The sequence below is a fragment of the Ranitomeya variabilis genome, chromosome 4 (assembly GCF_051348905.1).
Source record: "Ranitomeya variabilis isolate aRanVar5 chromosome 4, aRanVar5.hap1, whole genome shotgun sequence".
Taxonomy (NCBI): Eukaryota; Metazoa; Chordata; class Amphibia; order Anura; family Dendrobatidae; genus Ranitomeya; species Ranitomeya variabilis.
In genome coordinates this window covers 74,100,780-74,125,965 of record NC_135235.1, presented here as the reverse complement: position 1 = coordinate 74,125,965, position 25,186 = coordinate 74,100,780, and the positions used below count along the sequence as shown (strand labels likewise).

The following is a 25,186-nucleotide window of genomic DNA, read 5'->3' as shown; positions in this document are numbered from 1 at the left end:
CTAGCGATCTCGCTATGTGAGACGGGGCCTTTAGTTTATAGTCCATTTTTTGGGTGACAGATTCCCTTTAATGGTAAATAAAAGTTTAGACCTCTTATCTTCTTGGTTCGTTTGTAAAAATGGATGAGATAAAAAAAAAATTAAAAAAGAGGCAAAAAAAGAGGAAAAAGGATGAAACATGTATGTAAAAACAGAAATGGATGGGCGAATGTCCTTTTACTCAACTGAATTCATAAATTTCAAAACGTCAGTATTTGTAAACTCTTTCATAAACCTTTGGATATGTTACAAGTGCTTTATATACGTAGATTATTTTCAGCCAACCTTGTTACATTCCATAACGTCACATGTAGCAGTATGGACAGCAGAGCGGAATATGGCGATATGTGGTGTCCTTCTTGTCAGTCATCCCGCTCTACGTCGCTGGCAGGTGCTATGTATTGCTTGTGTGTCCGTCATACATGTTGCTACATTGCAGCTGCACCCTGTGTGCTCGGGAGATTGCCTGCCCTACTACACTGAGCAGGGGTGGGGATTCATTCAGTACACATCAGAGCCAGAAAGACCCGTCAGACAGGTGTGAAGTCAGTGGAAATCTGATCACAGACTTGTATCCCGAGACCTTCCTGTCTGTCTGAAGAGTTCTACAGTTGAGAGAGTCACAGAAGAAGAGACACACAGAAATCGTTTAGGGGCAATCGCTGAGATGTAGGGGATATCCAGCTAAACATGTACACAAGGAAACGACAAAGGACAAAGGCTACAAAAAAGTAAGTGACTGGTCTGTATCAAAAAATCGTACGTAGCTCAAAGAAAGTACAATATAGCTTAGAAAAGACCAGATACTGTATTCGCCATAGGTTTTATGGATCACAACAGTGAATATAATACAGTTTATAAGTGACTGCGACAATCTATAAACTTTATTCTATAACTTATAGTCTGTTTTTATCATATCAGTATTTGTCCTGCTTTACAGTCTTTCTTATATTTTGAAACTCGTCGTTTTTAACTTTGCTTAGCTTTTTATAATTGTAGTTACTAATCCGTTTTCATCTGATATTTTGTATCAAATGATCGGAGAAGTGTAATTCTTGGGCTCATTTTTAAAGATCAAGGAGTTGTCATAGGGCTGATAACCAGACACCATTATGCAAAATAGTCAAATGTTCAAAGGAGCTTTAGAAGTTTTGTTTTATAATCCATTATTTATGAAGGAAGTCAGATCAGTCTTTCATCTAGGGAACAAGACAAACACCAAAGATAGAATAAAGTAAAATAAAAAAATATATTGTCAATTGTAAAAAGTCTATAAAAACAGTTTTCGTTCTGCTTTTGTCCATAATGATAATTATAAAATTACATCAGACCTGAAAAGAGAAGCACGTGGCTCTGGTACCTTGTGTAATGTGGATATCTATGCTAATAAGAGATTTATTCATGTGCATCACCTTGAATGAATGTTTTATATGTGTCTAACCAACTCCTATGAATACATGCGCAAAAAATATATTTGACTGATATGTAACGATGTAAGAACTTTAATTGTTATGATAATGCAGCTAATAATAGAAGAGGCTTGTGTATAACTTTACATATTTAGCTCTATATTACAACTAGCTATTGAACCCGTTCTACGCCCGGGTAGTGAGCATTTATATTGGTATATGGTCTCCATCCTGGTATGTGCTGCTTTCATCCTGCACCCTAATCTTGTAATGTGCTGCTACCATCTTGTGCCCCCTTCCTGTCATGTGCAGCCCCCATCCTACGCCCTCATCCTGTTTTGTGCACCTCCATCTTCTCATGTGCTTCTCTCTTCCTGTGCCATCATCCTGTCATGTGCTCCCATCCTGTGCCCCAATTCTGGTATGAGCTGCCCCCATCCTGGTACGTGCTACTCCAATTCTGCAACCCCATCCTGCCATGTGGTGCTCTCATCCTGTGTTCCCATCCTGTCATGTGGTGCTCTAATCTTGCGTCCCCATCCTGTCATGCTGCTCCCATCTTGTGCCCCCATTCTGTCATGTGCTACTCCCATCCTGCTCCCCATTCTGTAATGTGCTGCTCCCATCCTGCGCCCCCATTCTGTCATGTGCTGCACCCATTCTGTGCCCCCATTCTGTCAACTCTATAGCATAAGGCAACCACCATAGGCAGACTCTGTAGTATAAGGCAGCCCCCCACAGGTAGACTCTATAGTATAAGGCAGCACCCCATAGGCAGACTCTGTAGTATAAGACAGCACCCCATAGGCAGACCCTGTAGTATAAGACAGCACCCCATAGGCAGACTCTGTAGTATAAGGCAGCACCCCATAGGCAGACTCTGTAGTATAAGGCAGCCCCCCCACGGTCAGACTCTATAGTATATGGCAGCATCCCATAGGCAGACCCTGTAATATAAGGCAGCACCCCATAGGCAGACTCTGTAGTATAAGACAGCACCCCATAGGCAGACCCTGTAGTATAAGACAGCACCCCATAGGAAGACTCTGTAGTATAAGGCAGCACCCCATAGGCAAACTCTGTAGTATAATGCAACACCCCCATAGGCAGACTCTATAGCATAAGGCAGCCCCATAGGCAGACTGTAGTATAAGGCAGCAACCCCCACAGGCAGACACTGTAGTATAAGGCAGCACCCCCCACAGGCAGATTCTGTACTATTAGGCAGCACCCCCCACAGGCAGACCCTGTAGTATAAGGCTGCACCCCCCACAGGCAGATTCTGTAGTATAAGGCAGCACCCCCCACAGGCAGACACTGTAGTATAAGGCAGCACCCCACAGGCAGATTCTGTAGTATAAGGCAGCATCCCCCACAGGCAGACACTGTAGTATAAGGCAGTACCCCCCACAGGCAGACTCTGTACTATAAGGCAGCACCCCCCACAGGCAGACTCTGTAGTATAAGGCTGCACCCTCCACAGGCAGACTCTGTAGTATAAGGCAGCACCCCCACAGGCAGATTCTGCAGTATAAGGCAGCACCCCCCCACAGGCAGATTCTGTAGTATAAGGTAGCACCCCCCACAGGCAGACTCTGTAGTATAAGGCAGCACCGCCACAGGCAGATTCTATAGTATAAGGCAGCACCCCCCACAGGCAGACACTGTAGTATAAGGCAGCACCCCACACAGACAGATTCTGTAGTATAAGGCAGCATCCCCCACAGGCAGACCCTGTAGTATAAGGCAGCACCCCCCCACAAGCAGACTCTGTAGTATAAGGCAGCACCCCCACAGGCAGACTCTGTAGTATAAGGCAGCACCCCCCCACAGGCAGACTCTGTAGTATAAAGCAGCCCCCCACCCACAGTCAGACCCTGTAATATAAGGCAGCCCCATAAAGAAAAACAATAAATACATTCTCACCTCTCTTCTTCCTGGTCCTTGTGCTCCTCCCTGCTCCCGCTCACCTCCAGACCGCGGGCGTCGGGCAGTGATGTCATCACGCCCCCTGTCAATATCAGCATCGGTGATGTCAGATGCTGACAGGGGGATGATGGGAGAAGGAGCGTAGCGCTCTTTCACTCCTCAATGCGGTCAGCTGCATCGGCTAGATGCCGATACAGCTGACCCTGCATTGATAGGTGGGAGGCCAACTGCTGGCACCACCCCCCCGTCTGCTCAGGGGCCCATAGCGGCCGGGAGGCAGAGCAGGGAGATCAATTCTCCCTGCTCTGCTGCAGAATGTAACTGTATCAGCGCTGTGCACGCTAGTACAGTTACAGTAGCGTAGCTCCGGGTTGGCCCCCTCTGAGCACCGGGCCTGGGGCAATGGCCCCCTCTGCCCCCTGGTAGATATGCTACTGCTGGATGCATAACTGTGAGGTCCAGACTGCGTAGGCGCGTCACGCTTGCGCAGTCTATAAAGCCTTCAGACAGAGTGACGCTCCTAGCATTATATTATAGATATCTCAACATGACGGTACATAATAACAGAATGATGTAGGATCTGGTTATTTTTGGTTTAGTTCTTAGGTTTCATTATGACATTTTAGAGGACTCTCATGAACTTGTAGATGACGATGTTCATGTGATAATGAAGTGATGAAGTGTATAATGAGCTGCTTCTTCTACAGTATATCCCCTGTGTATTGTAACCTGTGCGCAGTTGACTTTATTAAGTCACATTTAATCTTTTGCGTCAAATGCAATGTTTAATTTTCAAGGTGTTGTCCGGAACTAGAATATACAGCTCCTTATCCTCATTAAAGGGTTGAAACTCTTCATAACGTGCTATGTAGGAGAAGATCTCATGGTTCTGATTAGATAAACATTTGTCGAATAGACGTAAGTGTGAAAACATTGGAAAATACAGGGTGGCCATAAAGGGTCATACTGGGCTACCTCAGACCCACTACCAATTTGGACTTTAATGGTCCCTGTAATGGTCTCCAATCCAACCTTAAATGAGGTTGTGTTTGTCTTACTCTTTGACCCTGCCTTCTTGAGAAACTAGCATTAACTGTAGAGAAAACAAGACATGGACCGCACATCCAAAACTCATAGTGTACATTGGTATATTGCGGCTAAGCAAAAATGATGTATGGAGACCAGTGCCACATCAGGGCAAACCTCTTAGTGGGTCCGTAACTTTAAAAGTGTGATAACCAGCCCTGTGGGATGGAAGGGAGGTTGGAAGGGACCAAGATGGCCTATAGCACCCATGCTGTAAGGCAAAGCACCCAGGGCTCTGGGTCAGACCAGCCCACAGGCCCAGTACCACATCAATAATGGCCACCACACTGCACCAACACCTAGTGAAAGGAGCTTAAAAAACTCACCTTCCATATGGTCTCAGACTGAAAACTGAGAGCAAAATAGGTGGTATCCCAACACCCCTTGAAATTTCTTGTTCTTTCCAGAACATCTGGGCCAAGTGAAAAATTAGTGTTAAGACCTAACAAGATCTGGAGAGTACAGTATTGAAGTATATAGCACAAGCAATAAAATGTTTGCAGCTTCAAATTTCCTAGGCCGGACTAAAAAATAAAACATAAGTTGAAAAAATGTTTACAAAAATGTTAGATAAAAAAATCTTAAAGTTTCAATGACTATTTTTTTTTACAATTAAAAAAATTAGGTATCATCATGTCCATAAAAGCCCCTTCTGTCATAAAATAAAATTATTTGAATCATACGGTTAATGATGTAAAAAATAATAAAATCAAGCTGCTAGAACTGTTGTTCTTCAGTAACAGCACATTACATGTTGTATTTACCCTAAAATGGTAGCAATTAAAAGCTAAAGTTAGGTACACGTAGCTCCATTGATAAAAATAAAAAGTATGGATGTTGGAAAATTGTGAAAATTTAAGTCAGCCACTAATTTAATAAGGAAAAAGTATGTTTGATATTGACGTAATTGTATGCTTCTGGAGAATCATGTTGCCTGACTATTTTTATGAGAAAATGAATGTAAAAAAAAAAACATGTCAGACTTGTGTTTTTTTTTTCTTTATTTCATCCAACGTGGAATTTTGTTTCCAATTTTTCAGTACATTAAATTGTAAAATGAGGAATGTCATTAAAATCTACACTTTGTTCTGAAAAAAACAAGTCCTCACGTGGCTATGTCTACAGAAATGTTAAAAAAATATGTCTCCTGAAAGAAATGGAGGAAATAACAAATATGAAAATGGAATCAGTTCTTCAGAGATTACAGAATTCCTTTTGTTGGCAGCACATCCCCTGTTTACATGGGTCAATGTGCTGCTGACAACAATGGATTGTTCATGCCGGCATAAAGATCAATCAGCCGATGAAAGAGCACTCGTTGGTTGGTTGGCCACATGTTTACAAGAGCCAATGATCGGGAAAGTGAACTCATGAAGACTCATTTGCCGAATGCCGAATTTGCCCATGTAAATGGACCTTTGGCTCTACAATACAATACAATACATACAATACAATACAAAACAATACATACAATAATGCAGTCAGGGAGGGAAAGCCCCCTCCAATTATCCAATTATACACCTGCCATAAGGCTCACCTAAAACTGTGCAGTTATAATTTTCTCCCCTCCCCAATGACTTGAATAAAAAGTGCTATAAGCGTTTAAGGGTACGTGTCCACGTTCAGGATGGCCGGCGGGTTTGGACGGAGCGGCAAACTTGCTCCGCCCTAAGCCCCGCCACCTTCTGTGACGCGATGATACCGGATGTGTTCATTGCACACATCCGGCATCATCGCACCCCACACATAGGGCCCTGTGTTTTACCTTGCGGTAGCGCTGCATCGCCGCAAGGTAAACGGACATGCGATCTAAAAAGAAGTCCGGAATCGCAGGGCCGCCGGTTACGCGCAGCGTCAAACACGCAGAGTTTCCTGAACGTGGAAACATACCCTAAGGCCATTCAGACCGATTTTCATCAGTGTTTTGGATAAAATTTTAAGCGCATTGGATCAAATTTTTATCAGCGTTCCGTCAGTGTGCCAAATTTTACTCTCAGTGTTTCCTCTGTGGCATTAGTAATTTTCTCAAATGGAAAAAAAAATTGCAAACCTTCTGCCTGTGGCAAAATAAAAAATCGACAGCACGCAGATTGCACGTGGATGGCCTCCCTGTGGTGTCCATGATATTCATGGACACTCAGGGCCCTATTCTTTTTTTGCGATTTATTGCAATCATTTTTTTTTTTAGGTCTTGTAATATTTACTGACATATCTTGTTCGTCAAAATGGTGTATGGAGTTCATGAATTTTGTGACATATCCATAAATGCTCCTTTCATTCTTTTTCCAGTGTTTATGACTTCTTAGGCCGGCCTCACACTAGCGAGTTTTACGGACGTAAGAGCGCAGAAATTACGTCCGTAAAACTCGCAAAATAAACGGCACAATTATTCTCAATGGGGCTGCTCCTATTAGCCGTATATTGCGGGTCAGTATTATACGGCTTTCTACGGCCGTACAAAATCGCAGCATGCTGCGTTTGTCAGCGTATTGCGCAAAAAAATCGCTAATGAAAGTCTATGGGGGCGAGAAAAATACGGATTCCACACGGACCTGCAGTGTGACTTGCGAGAAATACGCAGCGGTGTTAGTGAAAAGTCGGTAATTCAATTGCCGGCTTTTCATTTCTCCTGCACAAACCCGACAGGATATGAGACATGGTTTTCATACAGTAAACCATCTCATATCCCCTTTTTTTTTTGCATATTCCACACTACTAATGTTAGTAGTGTGTATGTGCAAAATTTCAGCGCTGTAGCTGCTAAAATAAAGGGTTAAATGGCAGAAAAAATTGGCGTGGGCTCCCGCACAATTTTCTCCGCCAGAATGGTAAAGCCAGTGACTGAGGGCAGATATTAATAGCCTAGAGAGGGTCCATGGTTATTGGCCCCCCCCTGGCTACAAACATCTGCCCCCAGCCACCCCAGAAAAGGCACATCTGGGAGATGCGCCTATTCTGGCACTTGGCCACTCTCTTCCCACTCCCTGTAGCGGTGGGATATGGGGTAATGAAGGGTTAATGCCACCTTGCTATTGGAAGGTGACATTAAGCCAGATTAATAATGGAGAGGCGTCAATTATGACACCTATCCATTATTAATCCAATTGTTGGAAAGGGTTAAAAAACACACACACACATGATTTAAAAGTAGTTTAATGAAATAAACACAGCGGTTGTTGTAATAATTTATTCTTCTCTCAATCCATCAGGAACACCCTCGCTTGGAAAAATAATAAACGCACAAGATACATACCTTCTGGTGAACCGTCTCGTCCCACGAAGTAATCCATCTGAAGGGGTTAACTAATATTACAGGCAGGAGCCCTGCTAAATGCAGCGGTGCTCGTGCTTGTAATTCCCCGGCGAATTAATGAAATGTAGGTCATTGACCTACATTTCCTTCAGTCGCGGTGATGCGCCCCCTGGTGGATGTCCTCATATGACCTGGAGCGTGGGAAAAAGTTCCCAGTCTGCAGTTCATGAGAACATCCACCAGAGGGCGCCTCACCGCGACTCAATGTAAGTACAGATCCTGCTTTCCTTTCAGCACCCGGGGATTACAGGTACGAGCGAGTGGTTTATCGCAGCTCGTGCCTGTAATATTAGTTAACCCCTTCAGATGGATTACTTCGTGGGACGAGACGGTTCACCAGAAGGTATGTATCTTGTGCGTTTATTATTTTTCCAAGCGAGGGTGTTCCTGATGGATTGAGAGAACAATAAATTATTACAACAACCGCTGTGTTTATTTCATTAAACTACTTTTAAATCATGTGTGTGTTTTTTAACCCTTTCCAACAATTGGATTAATAATGGATAGGTGTCATAATTGACGCCTCTCCATTATTAACCTGGCTTAATGTCACCTTACAATAGCAAGGTGGCATTAACCCTTCATTACCCCATATCCCACAGCTACAGGGAGTGGGAAGAGAGTGGCCAAGTGCCAGAATAGGCGCATCTTCCAGATGTGCCTTTTCTGGGGTGGCTGGGGGCAGATGTTTTTAGCCACGGGGGGGCCAATAACCATGGACCCTCTCCTGGCTATTAATATCTGCCCTCAGTCACTGGCTTTACCATTCTGGTGGAGAAAATTGCGCGGGAGCCCACGCCAATTTTTTCAGCAATTTAACCCTTTATTTCAGCAGCTACAGCGCTGAAATTTTGCACATACACACTACTAACATTAGTAGTGTGGAATATGCAAAAAAAAGGGGATATGAGATGGTTTACTGTATGTAATCATGTCTCATATCCTGTCGGGTTTGTGCAGGAGAAATGAAAAGCCGGCAATTGAATTACCGGCTTTTCACAGATATCGCACTGAATGAAATCTAAATACAGAATATATATATATGTGTCTCAATGACATATATATATATATATATATATATATATATATACTGTATATATGTTTTCCCTAACATTTGAGCACATAAATCCATTAGATGTCGGTTTTGCAAGCCTGCGCGAAAATCTCGCAGTACGGATGCCATACGGATTACATACGGAGGATGCCATGCGCAAAATACGCTGACACACCCTGACTACGGATCAATATTTTGGGAACATTTCTCCGTATTACGGCCGTAGTACGGACGTATAATACGTGGCGTATTGTCTTACGCCAAGTGTGAGGCCGGCCTTAGCCCCAAAAGTCACAAATCTTTAAAAATTCATAAAAAAGTGCAAACTCGAAAACGTTTCCAGGAACCTTACACCAGGCAAGGACTGGAGTGAGAGGCACAATCCCAGCACCCCCCCCCCAAAAAAAAAAATAAAAATAATAATAATAAAAAAAAAATGCAAAATTAAGTAAAAGAAGGCTGTGTTTAATGCATCTGTCTAAAATATCTGGATAGTCAAAGTTGACAAGGAAAAACAAGAAAAGACCTAAAAGGGAGACAGTAGTGCAGAATGTATAGAGAATAAGGTGCAAGTACAAAAGCTACTAAAAAGGAGATTTCTCAAGAAAAGGGGAGAGACAGCAGTGATGAATCAAAGAAAAAAACTTGTTTGAGGGATTTTTTTCTGTGACTCAGATAAAAAAAAAGACATATCTCTATATTTTGTTGCTTTTTTTTGTCAATTAATCAATTAATCATCACAGCACAATAAAATATTGACAAGGGGCATCAAAGGTGAATATATTCAGACCATCTATAAAACTATGAATATCTACAGTTATACGTAAATATAAATTATTTTCATACAAGCATTTTTAACGATTGCTTCCTGCAGAATGGCTATGTATGTGTATTTATACGGAATATAATCTGAGTCTTTGGCATGTGCACTAAATTCCTACCGAAGAATCTTGCTAGTCCTGTCCTCAAATATTTGTCATGTGTTATTACGAACCGGTCATGTACTGTCATTTCAAAATTATTTCCAGCTTTTACAAGCATTATGAAACAAATACATGTGAAATATTCTTGTATTGAGGCATATGGATGTCATAGATGTGGGTTACCGAGAACAGAGAGCAGCCCCCTGAACCGGTGGACTCAGATTTTTCATTTAATTGCTTGTTGTGTAAAGCTATGTTCCCACAATGAGTTTCTGGTGAGTGTTTTTTACACTATTATAGAAAAATATATATAATATATATAGCGCTGCGGAATATGTTGGCGCTATATAAATAAAAATTATTATTATTATTTATTAAGTTACCTACCCTTTACTTAAAGGGGGTAGAAACAGTATAGAAACTCTGCAACATAAAAAAAATCAGGAAAAGCCTAATATTATCTTTTCCCAGGTTTAATGTTCAGCGAGATGTAGCTTTCCCCATCTTATGTGTCAGACAGAGACTTATGTATAAAAAAACCTCTTTTAGGCCACGTTCACAAGTTCAGTATTCAGTCAGTAATTTACATCAGTATTTGTAAGCCAAAACCAGGAGTGGAACAATCAGAGGAAAAGTATAATAGAAACATATGCACCACTTCTATATTTTTCACCTTCTCCTGGTTATGGCTTCCAAATACTGATGTAAAATACTGACCAAATACTGAATGTGTAACCAGTCAGAAAATTTTTACATATTGAAGTGATATAGCAGTATTGGTACTTGTACCCTAACAAAAATGACACATTGTTTTTAGAGATCTGATGTACAAGTCATGAGAAATTTAGCAAACAAGCCATATGCAAATCAAGCTGGAAGTGCTTTGGGGCTTGTCAATAAACTCAGAAGAAGCTGTGCAAGATCAATGACACACCCCCAGTGCACGTCCAGCCTAATTTGCATCTTGCCCACAAATAAGGGCACCTCACAGCCTTAGAGTTTTCACAGAGAAACACGGTGTCTGGAGCGTCTGTCCTGACCTGCAATACACAGACAACTTAGTGTATTGGTACTTTCACTTGTTTTATCGCTACGGAGAAATTAAACATTTACTACCAGGTTTTAATAACACAGGTCAACAAAAAAAAATTTTTTTTCTGGTGTCCAAAATATTTTAATGAATTTGGGGTATTTTTGGGGTGCTGATTCTGAATATGTCATCAGTTTTGCCAGATTGGCTCAAGTTTTTGAGATTTTTGGTATCTTATTTATAGCACTTGTTGGTAAATGCGACGCATCATCTCATTAATTTCTTTGGATTAGTACTTGAACTGAGCAGTTCTCAATATAGTTTTGTGTTAATTAGTGTTCTAAAAGTTTGTTCATAGCTTGATTTTTGCACTAACTTTATGTTGTTGTCTGTTTTCCAGTGAAAAGCATGAACTCATCAAGAAGAAGTTGTCTTAACGATCCAGACTCATTCTGTTACATTTGTGGTGAATACACACTTCCAAAACATAGAAGAAACATAACAGACTTCGTAAAAAAAAGTGTATTTTGCCTATTTTGGGGTTATGCTTGGGGACCAAGACAAGTTTTGGGCACCACACATAGTGTGCGAAGCATGTATCGAATTATTACGAAAATGGAGCAAAGGACAAAGAAAAAGCTTCAAATTTGGTGTTCCAATGGTGTGGAGAGAGCCAAAAAATCATCATGATGACTGTTATTTATGGTAAACACAGGTACAGGCACATCTTCACAATGAGGGACAGGCCTTCTTGCAGATTCCATGTTACTCCCATTTTCGTTTCTTATGCTTATTGAATCCTTGCACTTGCACTGCACAGAAATAACAGTCATCATGATGATTTTTTGGCTCTCTCCACACCATTGGAACACCAAATTTGAAGCTTTTTCTTTGTCCTTTGCTCCATTTTCGTAATAATTCGATACATGCTTTGCACACTATGTGTGGTGCCCAAAACTTGTCTTGGTCCCCAAGCATAACCCCAAAATAGGCAAAATACACTTTTTTTACGAAGTCTGTTATGTTTCTTCTATGTTTTGGCAGTGTGTATTCACCACAAATGTAACAGAATGAGTCTGGATCGTTAAGACAACTTCTTCTTGATGAGTTCATGCTTTTCACTGGAAAACAGACAACAACATAAAGTTAGTGCAAAAATCAAGCTATGAACAAACTTTTAGAACACTAATTAACACAAAACTATATTGAGAACTGCTCAGTTCAAGTACTAATCCAAAGAAATTAATGAGATGATGCGTCGCATTTACCAACAAGTGCTATAAATAAGATACCAAAAATCTCAAAAACTTGAGCCAATCTGGCAAAACTGATAGCATATTCAGAATCAGCACCCCAAAAATACCCCAAATTCGATGAAATATCTTTGGCACCAAAAATGCTGTTGACCAGTGTAATCCTATTGCAAGATCTGATAGAGAAGTTGTATTAAATTCATGGTATCACGTCTGAAATGCAACATGATGAAAAAACAATTTAAAAAGAAGTATGTATTCTTCCTTTACAAAAAAAACAAGACTATAAATTACTCTTGAAGCAAAAAATAATAGTAAACAACCATATATATGGTATATATATATATATATATATATATATATATATATATATATATGATGTATTAAGCACAAAGAAGCGAATGACACAGAATTACTAATAATTTTTTTAAAAACATACTCATAAAAACCCAAAAAGGGAGTGTCATCAATGATAAATCCCACTATGGCAGAATGTAGTATAAGTTATGAAAGTATAGCCTATATCAATAAAGCAGTGAGGGTACAGTAAAGAGGGACGATTTAAACAGACTTGATACAAAAAGTAACAATCTATGATTATAATTGATCTTAATAAACATAATAGAACCATTTTTTTTAGGAAGATCCATGATTATAATATAAACAGATGAATTTCTAATAAGAAGCTACCCCAAAAGTGGTCAAACACATTAGAAGCAAATTTGCCATAGACACACCAAATAAAGAAGACCATTGTAATACCCACTGCTTGCCATAACTAGTGGAACATGTGATTCACACTGCCCACTACCCCGACGCGCGTTTCACATATACATTCATCAGGGAATACTTTTCAAAAGACTTTTCATATGTAGGTATATTTGGTAATCTGTCAGTGAGTAAGTCTTTATATATTTGCCAGCTTAATTATTGGTCTCTAGCATGTGTTTAAGTAAATTATATATGCCAATCATGAATGAATATCTATTTGCACTATAGTCAAGTTGTAAAGTTTTGGAAAGAGTAGCAGGGTATGAGATGGAAAAGAAGTGGCAAACAATGTGACTTGACTTTGCACTGCACAACAACTTTTGCTATATAATTTATGCATTATCGATCTCTTCATAGAAGGGAAAATAGCTTCAACATTACACAACTGGTTCAGCAGGTTTCTCAGTTATAGTTAGCCATGTTGGATACACTACTTATGAAATTGCAGAACCTTAAACACCTACAAAAAACGTTCCATCAAATTTCTTCAAGTTGTCTTAAATACCAACTAGAATTTCTTCCTTTGCGCTTTTGACCATGAAAAAGTTTTAATTGTTTCACTGAAGTCAACAGATCTTGCTAAATCTGATTCAACACATGGTTTGCACTGAGTGTGCGAGAGAGAGATAGCAAATGCTTTTTGCCTGTGACCGAGCAAGACAGCGCGAACTGTAAAGAAGGACAATGTAAGCAGCAGTGCTACTTGATCAATTACTTACATGATCGTTGCCAACATCATCTTTTCTTCCTCTGCCGCAATGGTTCTTGGAGCTTTATGGGCACTTTGGTCGATACCATGGTGTTTCTACCCATTAGAAGGTGCTAGATGTGGTATTTAGATGTACTTCTGGTATTTTCAGTGTAGTGATGGGATCTGGATGCATTATATACACATGCATACTGATGGCCACTTACTCGGTCTGGAGAAAATCAAGAAAATAAGGCATCCCTGTGTGGTTGTGTTCTCTATGCAATCTATTGTTTCATCTAATATATTTTGCTTTGTCAAAATGTAAAAAAAAAAGTAAAAAAATTACCATAAAAGCATGCGTTAAGTATCTGCAAGGACTGTATATTACTCTTTTGCTATGTAAAAAATGGAATAAATAATATAAAGTAAAAGTCTAGGAACCAAAAGTAACAGACTTAAAAAACGGTATGTAGTTTAGGGTAAATGCCAACTCACTTGTAGCGGTTCAGTATGTTGGACCAGACGTAGAAACAATCAAAGAAGGTAAAAATGGTACTGCTGTCATCATTGATATGGAACAGTGTCATCCGTGTATTCGTTTTTACCATCAGAGTTTTTCACAGATGGATAAATCAATAAATTACAAAACTTCTCCTATCCTTTGCAGTATTAAATACGGACAGCATATGGATAACATATGTGATCTGTACATGGTTTTCACGGACCCATAAACCTATATTGACACTTTTCATCCGTGGTCCTGGAGAAAAACAGACACGTCTCCATGAGTTTTACATAGGCGATTGGTCAGTAAAAAAATATGGACATGTGAATTGCACTTTAGATTTTAAAGGGTACATGTGGTATCCTTGATAAAAAAAAGGATAAAACTCATAAACTGTGCAACACAGGCGTCTGAATAAGGCTTTAATGGAAGTATTGCGGACAAGTCCAAGCTCCCTAGTCTACCGTAATTAATATATAATCTTGTGTATATGTGCGCAAATAGACAAAGCCCATTCAGATCTATTGGTATTATGTTCTCAGACACTGTGTGTGATCATGTGCAGAATAATGGAGCTCAGTTCATAGATCGTAATTAGAACACAAAAAAGTAATGTTATGTTATACTTATTCACAAAAAGACAATGTGATTGCTGGATATTGCACAATTTATAGAGGATTGTGCCAAGATTAAGGACATTATGTGCCTGAATTCCTGTAAAGGAAGATGATATTAGCGCTGCTTTGCCCATGGTATTTAGATACAGGGCTAGGGCAGCAAACTGGATCCTTGTCGTGGTGGAAAACTTCACGCTTGGCATGACCCTGCGGGACTTTGCAGAAGCGTAAAGCTAATGAAACTTTCTTTTCCAATATTAGCCGTTCCATGAGGAACTCAGGAGCCAATAAGAGTATGTGCCCACAATCAGTAATTGCTGCAGGTTTGATGCTGCATATTTATGTACCGTCAAACCCGCAGTGGCCAGATGTTACAGCATAGTGGATGGGATTTCAAGAAATCCACTATGCGTCCACAGGCACCCGCGGAGACGGACATACGGTGCTTCTTTCCAGACTGCAGCATGTCAATTCCTCTCGCAGAGACGCTAGTCTCCACAAGAGTAATGACATCAATAGAATGTATTGGATGCCGTGAATCCGCACGGTTCAGTGATCACATGTTGATTTACCTGCGTTCAATACAAGGCAGCGCTTTGGATGCAGCGAACATGCACTACGTCCAAAGGGCTGCTACTTCCGGATCGTGGGTACCCGGCTTAAGAGTTTAGGGTAAGGGATAGCTTAAACATTACAATCAGAACTTGCCATCTATATTTGTATCTATACTAATGGTGTCTGAAATACTAATATATGTCTATGTGAACATCTGAAATAAATTCACAGGCTTTTCAGATATGATACAATCATGTATCATCATGTATTGCATGGGTGAGCATATTTTATGAATAACTTTTTGAAGGTGCCTTTCAATGGTTGAAAGAAACTGCAGTCTCACGGCACCTGATCCCTGACCCAGCCTACTTTTGTGACTTCCTTGACACTGCCTTTGCAGAGATCTGCATTGCCAACAGATATCAATTGCAGCAAAAGTGTTAAATGGCTTTCAATCAACCCCAAAGTCATCAAGCATTCTTTCCTTTGTCCAAAATCTACAGTGTGAATAAGATCCTGGGTGGTATATGCCTTCTTATAGGTCCAATACATCACTGTGTTCTCCTAAGTAGAACATCTAGGACAAGCACGAGAACTGATTTCTAGAAAGACTTTCTTATAGGCTACATTCCCACCATGAGTATTTTGTTAGTTTTTGATGTTCCACTTTTTCTGCAGCATTTCTGCACCTATAAGGGTATGTTTCCACTTTCAATATTTGCTGCGGATTGGATGCTGTGTACAGCCGCAGCATCCAATTCGCAGTGGCCAGATGTTACAGCATAGTGGAGGGAATTTTATGAAACCCCATCTCCACTATGTGTTCAAAGACCCAGGTGGCAGATCTGCGTATACGCACATGAGGTGCGTCTTTAGAGACTGGAGCATGTCTATTTATATTGCGGAGACGCTCAGTCTCCGCAAGATAAATAGCACCATCCAATGTATAGGATGCGGTGATTCCGCATGTGGACTGAGCGGGTATTTGCTGCGTCCAAACTCAAAGCACTGTCTTTACGGAATGTGGAAACATACCCTTAGGTAAATTAGGTCACTTGCATTTTTTCTTTACTCTTGTGTATGTTTTTTTTACTTGTGTTTTATTGTGGTTTTGATGTTGCAGTTTTGTTTAATCTCTTCTTGGAATATCATGTTTTAGATAAAGCTGCTTTGTTTTTGATACTTCCTGGTATTTGGTTTTGACAAAAGCTTTTCCACAGTGGAAATGGATTTTATCATTTTATGCAATTCTGTGGGGAAAATTAATGCAAAAAACTCAATGAGAGAAATTGACATGTTGAGGATTTGAACCATGCACCACAGGTCACTTTATGCAACATTAAAAATAACACAGTAGGCACGTGATTTCTTTAAATCTCATCCACTTTTCTGGGACTGTAAGAAGCTGCGTCTTTTGCGCAGCGAAAATATGCAGCATCAAATACTCATCATGTGAACTTATTATAATATAAAAAAGAGTAGCACAAAGACCACCAAATAATAAAATATATAATTAACTTTTAATAAATAGTCAGACACAATCAAGCAAGACATGATACATCAACAAATAAAGGGGAAGAAGGAGACATGCAGGTAACCAAAAAGGAGACTATGGGTCAAAAAGGGCAAGCAGAAAGGAGAAACAATCAAAGTAAGGTGCACAAAGGTGCACAAAGACAGCACTAACATGTGGATGGTGTAAAGAGTTATCAGATATACCTATATTTCATCCAGATGTAAAGTACTAAAATAGAAGAACTGCTTACCTATCATTAGTGTTGAGCGATACCGTCCGATACTTGAAAGTATCGGTATCGGAAAGTATCGGCCGATACCGGCAAAGTATCGGATCCAATCCGATACCGATACCCGATACCAATACAAGTCAATGGGACTCAGGTATCGGACGGTATTCCTGATGGTTCCCAGGGTCTGAAGGAGAGGAAACTCTCCTTCAGGCCCTGGGAACCATATTAATGTGTAAAAGAAAGAATTAAAATAAAAAATATCGCTATACTCACCTGTCCGACGCAGCCGGGACCTCAGCGAGGGAACCGGCAGCGTTGTTTGTTTAAAATTCGCGCTTTTACTTGGTTACGTGAGGTCCCGGCTTGTGATTGGTCAGGGCGGCCATGTTGCCGGGATGCGGACCAATCACAGCAAGCCGTGACGAAATTACGTCACGGCTTGCTGTGATTGGTCCGCGTCCCGGCAACATGGCCGCCATTAACCAATCACAAGCCGGGACCTCACGTAACCAAGTAAAAGCGCGAAATTTAAACAAACAACGCTGCCGGTTCCCTCGCTGAGGTCCCGGCTGCGTCGGACAGGTGAGTATAGCGATATTTTTTATTTTAATTCTCTTTTTTACACATTATTACATTAATGTTGTTGCGATACCCGATACCCGATATCACAAAAATATCGGATCTCGGTATCGGAAATTCCGATACAGCAAGTATCGGCCGATACCCGATACTTGCAGTATCGGAATGCTCAACACTACCTATCATACATCCAGACATTTAAACAGTCTTCCTGCGATCCCTGGTGTGCATTTTGCGTGCTCTCTTTATCAAAGGGGGATAAAGCAAGCATGCGAAACGCCTGTCAGAGGTTGTAGGAAGGCTGTTTAAAGGTCTGGACTTTTGAGCACCATATTGTAATTATTTCTTCTTTCTGCTTGTCCATGTCCTATTTTTGACCCACAGTCTCCCTTTTGGTTCTCTGCATGTCCCCTCCTTCCCCTTTATTTCTTGATGTATCATGTCTTGTTTGATTGTGTATGACTATTTACGGTAATAAATGATAGTTATTTATTTCAATATTTGGTGGTCTTTGCTTTTTTATTATTGTTTTTGTTTATCATGTGAACTTACTGTAGCCTAAATGTCTTGACTAGCTTGAACTATGGCACCTGTGTGCCCAATATACTATATATTTCTTGTGTGGTGGATAAATCACAGTAACATAGTGCTGGCTATTATAGGCTAGCTTGTATTCTGAATACCTAAGAGGCAGAGTGAAAATGGAGATAAGACAGGAGCTAAAGATGCTTCTTACCATTTTAATCTATCAGCCACCTCTTATATCTCCTGACTAAAATAGAAAAAAAGACGTTTGAACCTGAAGCTGGCATGCTTAATAACTAGCAATTTATTAGCTTATTTTAACCAGAATATTAGTATTAAGCCTCATTCATTCTCACATACACAAAAAATGGCTAATGTGTCATCAGTGCTCCGAGGTTGATCAGTGTTTGGTCAGTGTGTCAGCTTTTACTATCAATCATTTTAATTTATGAAAAATAAATAAATAAATTACAAAGCTTCTCCTATCAATTGCAATTGTGAATCACGGACAGCACACGGGCTGCAAATTGTGTGATTTTAAAAAAACAGAGACCTGATCAGCTTTGTAGATTGAAAAACACATTTTTTTCATTGATGAAAACCATGGATAGAACATGTACGTTAAAAACGGACTAACCCAAATCCTCAGTATTGAATGAGAAAAAACAATTTTGACGCCACAACATTTCATTTTAATTATGCCAGACTTCTATTTTCACTAGGCCAGGAGGCATAGACTATTGTTCACATGAGTGTGAACGTTGATACTTGAATTGATGTGTTTTTTTTCGGTGGGTCAAGAGACATAGGACATTGTTCATATGAGCCTAAACGATGACTCTGGAATTGATTATTGTGTTGCCATCCATGGACTACAGGAACGTAGGTCATTGAACAATTTATGTTTGCTAATATAAATCATCCAAACATAAAAAGTGCACCACACAGACATAGTATTAAAATTATTTCTTTATTAGTAATATTACAATAAGATTTAATAATAAAAAATAAAAATAAAGCTGATAACTATAGAACAATTTATAATGGCATGATGGGACACCTCCAATAAATAAATAAATGAATAAATACCCCTATATTTCATATATAATGTAAATATTGCACTACAATAAATAAATAACTAGACATTCATATACCCTGATCGTAATAAATTATTTCATGCAAAAAAGTGATAAAAAATGTGTGAAACAAATGTGTAAAATATTGCACATAAATAAATATATATGTGAAAACTGAGTAAATGTGACTAAAAATATACCACAATATTGCACAAACCCAAATATATATGTGCACTTATGCCAAATACTAAAAAAATATATATATATAATATAATATAATAATCAGGGCATAAATAGTGCAAATAAAATATGCAGTATTGCAAACCCAACTAAATTGTGGGATAATAAAGTGTTAATTGTGCAATTGTGCTAATATATTAAGACCCAATACAAAATCCACCTAACAACCAAAAAAACCTAGTGCAGCATAAATAATATTAAGACCAGGAAATACCTAAAGTGCAAATAGTATTAACCAATTTGACCGCTGAAGCCTGGCAGCTTAAGGGTAAAGTGCAAATAGTGCTAACCTATACGGCCACTACAGCCTGGGGCCGGGGGCCCCGGAAGAAGGCATCTAGCCGAAACGTGCGTAGGGACAGAGCACTTATAGGTATGTGGGACCTCTGTTAGTTATTTTTAATATTTACCCTTTTTGCTGCTAGGCTGTAGTGGCCGTATAGGTTAGCACTATTTGCACTTTACCCTTAAGCTGCCAGGCTTCAGCGGTCAAATTGGTTAATATTATTTGCACTTTAGGTATTTCCTGGTCTTAATATTATTTATGCTGCACTAGGTTTTTTTGGTTGTTAGGTGGATTTTGTATTGGGTCTTAATATATTAGCACAATTGCACCATTAACACTTTATTATCCCACAATTTAGTTGGGTTTGCAATACTGCATATTTTATTTGCACTATTTATGCCCTGATTATTATATTATATTATATTATATATATATTTTTTTTTAGTATTTGGCATAAGTGCACATATATATTTGGGTTTGTGCAATATTGTGGTATATTTTTAGTCACATTTACTCAGTTTTCACATACATATTTATTTATGTGCAATATTTTACACATTTGTTTCACACATTTTTTATCACTTTTTTGCATGAAATAATTTATTACGATCAGGGTATATGAATGTCTAGTTATTTATTTATTGTAGTGCAATATTTACATTATATATGAAATATAGGGGTATTTATTCATTTATTTATTTATTGGAGGTGTCCCATCATGCCATTATAAATTGTTCTATAGTTATCAGCTTTATTTTTATTTTTTATTATTAAATCTTATTGTAATATTACTAATAAAGAAATAATTTTAATACTATGTCTGTGTGGTGCACTTTTTATGTTTGGATGATTTACGTTTAATGGTGCAGGATGTATATTTTACATACAACTGGTTACTGTTCTGATAAAATGTTTGCTAATATGTTGATTACCCCTTATATAAGTCCATGTAGCTTGTTGATCTGCAAACAGTGAAGAAAAAACGATTTAATCTCATCTCACTGCCCCCACCAAGTATTTAGACATGAGGGTCAGTGGGTGCTCTCGTTCGTTGGCCCGGCTGTCTTTCTTAAGACAAGAGCACCCACTGACACTCTTGTCTTCCACAACAATGTATAATCTAAGATGGTCATGAAACAGTGAGAAGTGCTCGTTTTGGACAGCGGACCAGTCACATGTAAATACCAAGAAGATGTTTAATAGCGTTATATATGATTGTCACAAATGTCATAAAGATCCAAGCATGATCAACTCTATGGAGGAGAGTTTGGAATAGAAGAGAGCAGGGGATTGGAGCTGAGCAGTAATTAAGTTTAATAAGGATGTAACATTTAATTAGTGTTTATTCAATCTTCAACCATTTCTCATAATGTTGCAGTCCTGGAGTAGAAACAAGTGCTGTATTATTGTTTTGTTTTTCTATATTATTAAATTAGAGTTTAAAGGGAACATGTCACCATGAAAATGCAGTCCTATCTACAGGAACAATGTTATGGAGCTGAGCAAGCTGACCAGATCAATATATAGTTTAGTGAGAAAAGAGTCAATATGGCCTGTGCTTTAATCATTTAAAGGGGTTTTCCCACAAAGTACATTTTAATTAATAGATCTTGGAACAAAAAAAGTTCCACAATTGGATGTATTAAATAAAATGTTCCTGTGCTGAGATAATCTTATAAATGTGAACCTGCTCTTTACTGTGTAATGGCTGTGTCTGATCTTGCAGGAACTAAATCTGATCATACCACATCTTCAAGGGCAGGGGGGAAGCAAAAGAGTATACAGACATAACAGCACGGGATCACAGTTGAATCTTTTTGTGAAGTAAAGTAAAACAGTTCAATGCCTGTTTTTAAACAATGTTTTACCTCAAATAAAGTATCATCTGTGATCGTATGCTGTAATGTCTGTATACTTTCCATTGCTTTCTCCCCTGCCCAGGAGCTGTGGTATGATCGGACCATGTTCCTGTACAGTCAGACACGGCACACAGCAGGGGCACATTTGTAAGATTATCTCTGCACAAGAACATTATTTTTAAACACATCCAATTGTGGAACTTATTATTATTCAAAGATCTATTAATTAAAATGCTGATTAAAATTAACTTTTTGTGTAAGAAAAACCCCTTTAAACCTCTCTTCTTTTTGAAATGTTTGGCCTGGTGTGTGATCCTATCAGTGGGTTGTCCAATCAGTGACTGACAGTCATCTGGGTATACACACTTGCTGTATATATACATATATATAATATGGAGAAAGCAGAGTCAAACATATACAAAAATATGCCAAAAAAATTATTAAAGAGAAAATAAATGACCAACCTAGATCATGTACAAATAATTTCGATAAATACAAACAATTGTTACATGGGTTCCCCTTCATAGTGGATAAGTGATTAAATAGCAGAAGAAAAGGTCAGGCTACATTGAAAAATTGCAAACAGAGAAAGTGAGAATATATATATATATACAGGTCCTTCTCAAAAAATTAGCATATAGTGTTAAATTTCATTATTTACCATAATGTAATGATTACAATTAAACTTTCATATACTATAGATTCATTATCCACCAACTGAAATTTGTCAGGTCTTTTATTGTTTTAATACTGATGATTTTGGCATACAACTCCTGATAACCCAAAAAACCTGTCTCAATAAATTAGCATATCAAGAAAAGGTTCTCTAAATAACCTATTACCCTAATCTTCTGATTCAACTAATTAACTCTAAACACATGCAAAAGATACCTGAGGCTTTTAAAAACTCCCTGCCTGGTTCATTACTCAAAACCCCCATCATGGGTAAGACTAGCGACCTGACAGATGTCAAGAAGGCCATCATTGACACCCTCAAGCAAGAGGGTAAGACCCAGAAAGAAATTTCTCAACAAATAGGCTGTTCCCAGAGTGCTGTATCAAGGCACCTCAATGGTAAGTCTGTTGGAAGGAAACAATGTGGCAGAAAACGCTGTACAACGAGAAGAGGTGACCGGACCCTGAGGAAGATTGTGGAGAAAGACCGATTCCAGACCTTGGGGAACCTGAGGAAGCAGTGGACTGAGTCTGGTGTGGAAACATCCAGAGCCACCGTGCACAGGCGTGTGCAGGAAATGGGCTACAGGTGCCGCATTCCCCAGGTAAAGCCACTTTTGAACCATAAACAGTGGCAGAAGCGCCTGACCTGGGCTACAGAGAAGCAGCACTGGACTGTTGCTAAGTGGTCCCAAGTACTTTTTTCTGATGAAAGCAAATTTTGCATGTCATTCGGAAATCAAGGTGCCAGAGTCTGGAGGAAGACTGGGGAGAAGAAAATGCCAAAATGCCTGAAGTCCAGTGTCAAGTACCCACAGTCAGTGATGGTGTGGGGTGCCATGTCAGCTGCTGGTGTTGGTCCACTGTGTTTCATCAAGGGCAGGGTCAATGCAGCTAGCTATCAGGAGATTTTGGAGCACTTCATGCTTCCATCGGCTGAAATGCTTTATGGAGATGAAGATTTCATTTTTCAGCACGACCTGGCACCTGCTCACAGTGCCAAAACCACTGGTAAATGGTTTACTGACCATGGTATTACTGTGCTCAATTGGCCTGCCAACTCTCCTGACCTGAACCCCATAGAGAATCTGGGGGATATTGTGAAGAGAAAGTTGAGAGACGCAAGACCCAACACTCTGGATGAGCTTAAGGCCGCTATTGAAGCATCCTGGGCCTCCATAACATCTCAGCAGTGTCACAGGCTGATTGCCTCCATGCCACGCCGCATTGAAGCAGTCATTTCTGCCAAAGGATTCCCGACCAAGTATTGAGTGCATAACTGAACATTATTATTTGATGGTTTTTTTGTTTGGTATTAAAAAACACTTTTATTTGATTGGTCGGGTGAAATATGCTAATTTATTGAGACAGGTTTTTTGGGTTATCAGGAGTTGTATGTCAAAATCATCACTATTAAAACAATAAAAGACATGACAAATTTCAGTTGGTGGATAATGAATCTATAATATATGAAAGTTTAATTGTAATCATTACATTATGGTAAATAATGAAATTTAACACTATATGCTAATTTTTTGAGAAGGACCTGTATATATATATATATATATATATATATATACTGTATATATATGAAAATATTTAATTTCCCCGATATTAGGTGCATGTGCCTTTAAGTATATTTAACTAGCATAAAGTGCATGATTATTTTTCAAGACACAGTGCCATCACTGCAGTCATCACTACATCACTCTGTGTGCATACCATTCCTAAACAAACATCATTTTAATGAAGCAGGGAATAATTACCCATCTCTGTGATTTGTCCCACCTTGATCTCGGCCAGGTACCCCGACGCGTGTTTCGCATTCAAATAGTATCTCTTCCTCACGCCCCCTGAACCCATGTAACAATTGTTTGTATTTATCGAAATTATTTGTACATGATCTAGATTGGTCATTTATTTGTTCTTTAATAAAAAATTTTTATTTTTTGGTATATTTTTTACTTTGCTTTCTCCATATTATGTATTGATCTGTGAGTTGCCATTTACATGGGTACATGGTAATTTTTACTGGTATTCCTATAGATACATATATAAATGTAGCACTAAGCTACCAAACTACAAAGAACATTCATATAAAGGGAAAACCTTTCTTTTATACATCCTAAAACTGATCAAACCATTTATAAAACAATATGCTAGAATACTAACATGAACGGTGAGCAGAGAAAGTAACTGTCAGTAGTAGCATGAGGTATGAGCAGTATATGTAGCTATAGGGCCTTTGTGCTGAGAAGGGAATAGCTCTGCCCAATCGCAGACCATAGAAGTTTAGGCTATGGATACAGACAAATGTGGCTGAGCTACACTGTGTCTACAACTCCCATTCTTTTCTATGGAAGTCATGTTCTTTCTGTAGCTCAACCTCCTGTGGTCAGCGAAGTTCAATAACACGAGCAAAGTCATAAATAATAAATGTAAATAAGTATCCAGGGAATCCACTGAGTTATTTGACCAGATCAGAGAAATAAAAGTTATAATTTGTGATATAATTTATGAGAGCTCATTGACCAAGATACCTGTGAACAGCTACATCGGGGGGCGGTTGGTAGAAGAACTTTTCCTTTATTGGATTCCATACATTTAAATATTAGAAATGTATCACAGAAGGATAAAATGTAAATCAGCAAATCTGATTTCCATTGGATTAGCATACACAGTCACATAACTATGACATTGCAACTGGTTAGATTGATTGACCTTTAGGGTTAATGCTTGTAACATGGTGTAAACTGATCGGCTCCTGGACACGCTACCTACGAAGTGAATTAAACATAACCAGTGGTGGAAGGAGTTATTAGATTGTTGTCTGTTCTTGTCTACATGGTGACTTCAACACATCCTGGATGGTTTAACTGTGGACACATGAGCTGTTTATAATGTAACACGAGCCGGGGCTAGTCATTAGTCAGGAGTCCACACCTATACAGTCTTCTTTATTTATGGCTCCAAGTGAGATATCATTACATGTGGGCGAGGTCTTCTAACCGTAGTCATAATGT

General features: G+C 39.1%; 1 protein-coding gene across 2 annotated transcripts in view; it reads left to right on the top strand.

The window, feature by feature from the left end:
- The first annotated feature begins 578 nt into the window (after positions 1-578).
- Positions 579-25,186, top strand: part of STYK1 (serine/threonine/tyrosine kinase 1) — a 57,061-nt gene continuing 32,453 nt past the window's right edge. The window contains exon 1 of one of the 2 annotated variants that reach the window (XM_077258753.1): positions 579-770. The gene's annotated coding sequence lies outside the window, so the exon portion shown is untranslated. The remainder of the gene's footprint in view (positions 771-25,186) is intronic. The other variant, XM_077258752.1, reaches the window with a different exon arrangement.